We start from the raw sequence: 8,460 nt of genomic DNA on the forward strand, positions 1-8,460 counted from the left end.
CTATCATTAATATTTACCTACTGGTTTGGGACTGAAAATAATCAGATAATATATGATAAAGTATTTTTTACATGCAATTTTTGAAGGCTAAATATAGATATTTTTGTGTGATTAAACAATGTTGTTCAGTCAACTGAATATTACAACCAAAAATATATTATCCTTGTAATTAACATTATTATTTACCTATACTTCCTATTATTACTTCTATTATATCAGTCAGTCAATAGCTATATGATACAATTTGTTCAACAACTTATTTTGACTAGATTTCTATTGCATAACCATTGATTTTAAAATATACTTTTAATATATTTTTAAATATTTTAAAATCAATGGCATAACCAACAATTGGTTATTGACTAAAAATGGTATAACAAAGAAAAATTATAGAAATAGATAATTTTGACTATTTTAAATAAATTTAGCTTTATTTTAAATGTTTAATAGTATAATTTAATATTTTAATATCACTTTAAAGTATTAAATTACTTACTACTCAAATGCTAATGAGTGACATATGTATAGACTATTATCGCTGCATTAATATATTATTACTATACTAACTGCTAGCTGGAAGTCTATAACCAAAAAACTATAATACACTAAAGATAATAATATAACGTACAATATATTATATTTTATTTGTAGTTAAAAAGTATATCTAACATGTAAGTGTCAAAAACGTACATTTAAATTGAGTTTAACTAAATATGTATACATCTACTATTGGTATATAGCCATTTAATAGGCTAGTTACAAAAAAAAGGTACTTTTATATTGGAAAAAGCAAATCAACTATAATATGGGTACTCACTATTTAAATAACTTTTATACTAAATACTAATGTATAATTATAGGTATAATTATTATTAAAATTAATCTACTGCTTTTATTTAATTTACAAACTACAATTATATGTATAATATTACATTTATACATATTTTATTACCTATTCTACTTAAACTGATACACATATTATATTATATGCTGATTGTATTTTTTACTCTTATATGGTACTACGTCTTATACTATAGCTAGGTACTACTGTACAAGGTAGGTATGTAATTTCAAAATTGAACGAAATTAGATATCTATTTAACAGAGAATAACGATTAACGATATTACTAATTTTAGTTATCTATTTATAACAATATTTTAAAATATTTTTCATGGAGATTTGAAACTTTTGCACATTTTAAATACACAATATAACCATGTTATTTTTGAAATCTTTGGATTAATTTTATATTATTTTCTCTTTATACTACGAACCTATTTCGTGAACCTAATACACCGTTTTATATTGTTATTCGCATGTAGTGATTTATAATTGAATTCAAACACTTCCACTACCGTGGCTTACTCGATGACAAGGACATGAGGTAAACTCCAGATCATACACTATACATCTATACTTAACAGCAGTGTAGCTAATATAATATATATGTAATATATATAATATATATATAATATAATTGTTGTTTTAAACTCTAAGCGGTATGATAAAGTATTGGGTTAATAATGATATGCGATTTTTATATTATAATTTTTTTCTTTCCTTCACCTTTTTGAACAGTTAAAATTCTTATAAAGGTACTCTGAGTATAGTTTCTGGTATAAAATTGTATTTTAAAATTAGTATTTAGGGGAATCAAAAGTAGAAAATTTCTAGTTTTTTTAAAAATAATTGAGCAAACAAAATAAAAATTACAGAAAAGGAGAATGTTTCCTTATCACCAGATTTCACAAAATGGAATTAGTTGTTTGTTGTAATTCTTAAAAAATAAATGATCGACTTGATATTTTCATCAAAAATTTGAATTATAATTATCAATACATTTTTACGTATAAAAACTAAAATTCAAAATAGTAAAAATATTATAAAAAATATAATCAAAAAAGTTTTTTTTTCAATCTTGTTTCATAATGACTAAAATTAAGAAAAACTTATTATTGTTTTGTATTAAAATTAAACTTTGAAATAGACAATAGTATTTACTATTTAAAGTTACACCCATGCTATTATATAGATTATGTATAATGTATATTAAATAAAATGATTATTTTATCAATTCTTAATAATATCAAAAAATAAACTGATTAAAACTAAAAATAATTCCATTTATTGAAATGTACAATATTTATTTAGATTATGTACCTATTACATGTTTGAAGTCTAAAATCTAAATACTAAATATTTTGTCAAAGCAAATTATCAAATAATCGTATATTTTTAGATTTAAAATATTACCTATATATTTTTTTATTTACACGATTCTTTAACAGACAACTGTTATCCAAGTTGTTTCATAAGTTCACTGTTTGGTTGTTATAATTCTAGGTTCTTCTATATATCTGTATCTGACAGACGACAGTATAAATGTATAATAATGACATTATTGCTACCCCTTGTCATTATATTTTGTTACTGCTATCCCAAACAACTGTATAGATATAATGACGCAATAACCTATTAGCATTTAAGTTTTAACTATAATCCATCATAATACAGTTGAATGTAATCTATTATCTATATTCTATATTATGCTTAATAATAATCTTATAAGTCATAAATCATATGAACTCATGGTGGAAAAAATATTCTAGCATTAAATATTTAAACTTATACATAAAATAATATTACACGAATATTATTATACATTATAGATACAGAGTGATTTACTCTAGTTATTATAAATAAATAAATGGGGATGAAGTATTTTTAGTGAATCGCTCTTTATATAATTATTGGACCTAAGTATAAAAAAAGACACTGACAAATAATAATATTGAATCGGAATATAGTTAGAATAATTGTATACACGTTATTACTATTTCCATTAAAATAACGATAACTGCTGTCTGCTGAGTGTTTCTTTAGGTACGTGTATAATTTACAAAATCATAAATAAAAATGTATCTTGATAAAATAAAATACTATAGAAGTGATTATAGTTTTGTATTCCCCATTTCTAATTTATTTGATTAAAATTTTAAAATTTAAATATTATGTTCGTTTGAAATTTTATTGATTTCGTCAAACTTCATTTAAAATTAAAATTCATGTAAAAAGTTGTATCAAATATAAAAGTATCAATATTCTACCATTTATATCTATAAATCTATATTATATTATATAGGTATAGATGATCTACCGTAGATCTAAACTGACGTATTACTTTAATCATACCTATAATACCTACCATTTCAACTTAAAATTGATCATCTGTAAATACTTAGTACTTAGTACTGTAATGTTTATAATTAATGTTGTTCAAAAAATGGTATCACTCTTTCTGCTATCACTCTTTTAATTTTTAATCCAAGGTTAGGTTTCTTTAAATTCAAAAACTATAATAATCGTATCTATATAGCTATATACACAAAATTGAAAATTTTTATAAATTTATATATTTTTAGTTTGAAAATTTAATAAAATATTCCTCATTGATCATGCTGGCACTAAAAAATTTAAAAATAAACATTATTTTTAGTGTTTTAATAATGAATAACGGTGCTATTAATCCTGATTATTTTGTTATGTATCAAAAACATTATTCTTGAAGACATAAAACTTTTACGTAGGTATATTATGAATTTTACTATATACAATGATATTTTCAAAATATGATGATTAAATTTCCATGAATTTATTCACACTGTTTATTATTTATATTTTATATTTTACTGAACGTGTTATAAACTCGTAAGTTAAAACAGTATTTTTTTTTTTATGGTTAATAATTTAAATAAAATTTTTATTTTTTTCCGGCCCGTGAATTCTTTTTAATTCGTGAATGTGGCCCGAGAGTCTAAAAAGGTTGCCGACCACCAGTGTAGACATAAGAATCTCAGGAAACGAGGTAACAATAATGTTTAATTACGGTATCGACCTACATTAGTTATAGTCACTTAAAGCTTTTCAATGTTAAAATGCCATGAATAATATTAATATATTTTTGTGGGTTTTATTGATAATTGATCAATTAAAAACACGTGTTTTGATACAATTGTCAATTTGTTTATCTTAAATATTAGGAAATAATTTTAATGTGTTTACGCGAGTGAAACAAGCTATTTTTTTATAGATATCGATACTGCATCTATATATGACCCGACCCGATTAATATTTAATTTTGTCTTATTATTTATTTAGTGAACCTTATGAAACAACTGACATGATGCCTCAAAAGTCAAAATTGGGTAGTACTATTAGAGATAATTTATTAAATCGTTAGAATATTATTTACATGTCACGAGCAGCGTTTTACCAATGAAGCGTCATCAGACATAAATAAGCTGCAAGTCTTAGTGCTACCAATCATGGTAATCTAAAAAAATAGACAACAATTTCTAAAATATTGTATTTTTATCAATTTTTTTTTTATTTTATCATAAGAATTTCTTAAAAGATTGTATTTTGCTATTTTTACAAAAAAAATTAAGGTACCTACTACAGTTTAAGATATAGCATATACAAGTTGAATATCGGCCCGTATAAATAATTTCAAATCTTGAAACAATCTTCTGAATAAACAGCTGGTTCAACTAATAACTAACACTACTAGCGGAAATGTTTAATATAATATTATAAATAATATTTAAAAAAAAAATCAAATATGTGTTAAATCAAATATTTATGATACTTTAGAGATACTCAAAAATAGATTGCGATTAAAAGAAATATCATTGGTATACAATTGAAAAATAATTTTAAATAATGATTTTGAATTAGAGGAAATAGAAATTTGTATTTTGTTTATGTTAGACAACATAGTACTTTGCATGTTCCCAAAGTTTCAGGCTATAGGACCTTGTAAGTTTAAGTAATTAAAGAATTGCTTGGAGTATCAACATCATTTGTTTGTAAAAAAAAATTGAAAAATTGTACCCGGTAAAGTATAGCTAATAATAAATAGTTATAGAATAATTTTATTTTTAAATTAAAACAATTCATATAGGTACGTATTGCATATGATATTTAATCGTATTAATATGTATATTTTATTCGTAAATATATAAATGTATTACAAATCAATTAATTTATCTATGATAACAAAAAATATGAATACAACTCGATGAAAAAACACAACTTGATCGTAAACATTCCAAATAAACTATTTTGGCTAAGCGAGTTGTCGAATTGCAGGTAAAATTTTTGATTGTACACAAATGAGTTGCAGCAAATTTAAAAGTAGGTATTTTGAAATTTAAATTTAACTATAGTTAGGTAATCCTTTGTTGATTTGAATTTTGGCTCCATTGTGATATTTTAATAAAATTTAATTTTTTTAGAAATCACATCAGAGTGAGGACTAACTACTATTTAAAATTTAAAATATAAAATAACTAATTAGTAATTAATTACTAACTATTAGTTTTTCGTTTATATTGTTTTGATAATAATTTCAGCAGGTTTATGTAATATTTGTGTAAAATCAGAATTTTCGCCAATATTTTTTTGTTGTTGTAAGGATGATAATTAATTAGAGACAGGAATGGGCACGATACTCAAAAATCAGTACCGCGATACTAGATACTAGATACTAATGGATTTGGAGTATCGAGATACTAGATACTTGATACTTACATTTTAAATATTTAGATACTCGATACATTTGAAAAAATTAGCCATAGACTAATTGACGCATAGGATTTTTTTAAATTTTATTTATACACAATTAGGTAGGTTATATAGGTATATATATAGGGTTATATATATATATATATTTATAAAAACCGTAAATATTGATTATTATAATAGTCAACAATATATAGTATAAATGTTTAATTATTTAATATGTATAAATATATTGTATAAATGTATAATAATATTCACTGGTCAAGGTTTAATTTAATTTGTATTGTACGTAACGTCTTAAAAACTAATAATTTATTTATTTAATATATTACTCGTATATTAATATAAATTCTTATTTATTTTTAAAAATACTAATTTTTCAAAAGTAATATCTGATAATTTATTCCTGGTAGGATTATGAATAAATCCTGCCAGGGAAAACATACGCTCAACTGGTGCTTAAAACATAGTCAAACAGTCGCGGTTGGTAGATAGGCGAGTAAAAATATTCCTGAGAAATTAATTTTTCAAAGTATTGCATTAATGTATTGAGTATTTATAAAATTATTTAATGAAATACTCGATACATTGACTAAAAATTTATCGCGATAAAGATACTATCGATACTTCATATAATTGTATCGAGATACAAGATACAATTGTACCTAAGATGCGTATCATAGATACTTATATAGGAAATACTGCTCAACGCTGAATTTATAGACCAGCAACCAGCTATAAATATGACAATTTTAGTTTAATAGTACGATATTTATAAATAATTATGTTGTGCAGTTGGACTTTATGGTAGCCGTTGTTTATCTGTCATACTTCAACAATTCAATCTTAACATAATATGATTTTCGTACTCAGTAGTCACTACTCACTACTTCACTATCGTTATAGTAGTATAAATGTATAATATAACCTAACCTAGTATAATAGTCAGTAGTCAGTACCACAAGACCATCACAAGACCCCGAGACGTGTATGTGGCTGATGATTGTTGACGATCCTTGATACATTAATTGCATTTGCCATCTAGTAAATTCAACAAGATAATATCGTAGATTTGTAGACCACGCAAGACGCAACTAATTCCGAGATCATTTTTTTATGAATTTACGGAATCCTTAATTTCTTTAAATTACAGTTGTTTTTAACAATTTGAGTATAAACAGCTAGTAAGTAAAAATAAATATGGAAACATAAACAAATTAAACCTTGTAACATATTGTAGATTGATACATGGTACATTATAAAGTCATAGGTAAATTATGTATTATTAATTATTATATTTTATTTCACTATAGAATAAATTTGTATTATACTTGAATTCTAAGTAATAACTAATAAAGCAATAGATACGAGTATACGACATACAAACAAGCTGTATTGACATATTGTATTACAGTTTTTATGATCTATACTTTGGTATATATATAAATTTCAACAGTAACTTAAATTAAAAGTTAGTAAATGATGGGTACTTGGATATTAAGAAAATAATACAGTGGCAGCGTTTCCAAAAGAACAGCCTTCGAATGCGAATAATGGGTGTGGCTTAATGTCACGTACTGGCAGTTCGCAAAAATACTTAACAGCGCATTTTCTCGACCGTTGTATACGTTTTGTTTTACGTGTAGCGTCCTCAATAACGTTTGTAAGATAGTTATGCAGTCGAAACTATACAAATGTACAATTATTCAACAGCATATAGGTTTTTACATGATGATAATATAATAAAATACAATTTCAAATATTCTGCCAAGTCTTTATCCTTTTTTTAAAAATAGATCATATGAGACATTGGTAAGTGTTATAAATTAACCTATACGTAAAATACCGAGATATTGCAAAGAAATATTGATCGTAAATATAAACATTTTAGATAAGACAACTGACATAAGATCACCCGTTGTCCGTTGACGAGGTGGTAAATTTTATACTGCTCGGTGGCAATTGATAACGAACAAACTAAACAAATTCGAAATTCAAATGCCTAATTATAGTTTTAAATTAGTCTAACTATCTTGAAAATTTTATTGTGTAAAGAAAATGATAATCTAGGTAATATTGCGGAATGTTTCAAGATCCTACGAATAATATTTTTTGAATAATAAGTTATTATAACAAAATAACGAAATTTATTACAGGATAAATCATTATTATGAAATTAAAATGTTTGAATTTTTACAATATCATAAAAATTTGAGTTTTAATTACTCGTGAAACATAAATTTGATTATTAATATTTATTTATTCGGTTTTTACCTTTTCATTTTTTTTTATTTCCGTAAAAAAAATTATATAGAATCTTGTATTATTTTTTTAAAATCCTTGTAAGTATTAAAATTGCATGAATCTTTAACTACAAAATAATTTTAAAATTTCGCAATTTTGACAAAGTTTATCAAATTTTGAAATAAAAATAACTCTTAAAAAACAATTTAAACTTTATAATTATAAATTAAAAAGAATATATCACATACTGATATTGTAGTTTATTTTTATAGCCATTATAATAAGATAGGTATTTATCTGATAGAATTGATGCTATATATACTAACGGAATCGACCTGCATAATTTTAATCGTCGTGTAAACACTTTTCTTAAATAATACAATATTAAAATAGTAGTTCATAATATATTATATTATGATTTAATTGTTTTTATAAATATCTACTGGGTTTTCAAAGATTTATCATATTATTTTATTTAAATTATTATTTTACATACGAGATAACAATTAGTTTTTTTTTAATATATCTAGGTACATAGGTAAGCATTTAAGTCGTACATTCATGCTTATCTAATATGAATAACTAACTTTAAATTTTATGACCACTTATAACTTACCATTTACCTTAACATT

Source organism: Rhopalosiphum padi, chromosome 1 (assembly GCF_020882245.1).
Source record: "Rhopalosiphum padi isolate XX-2018 chromosome 1, ASM2088224v1, whole genome shotgun sequence".
Taxonomy (NCBI): Eukaryota; Metazoa; Arthropoda; class Insecta; order Hemiptera; family Aphididae; genus Rhopalosiphum; species Rhopalosiphum padi.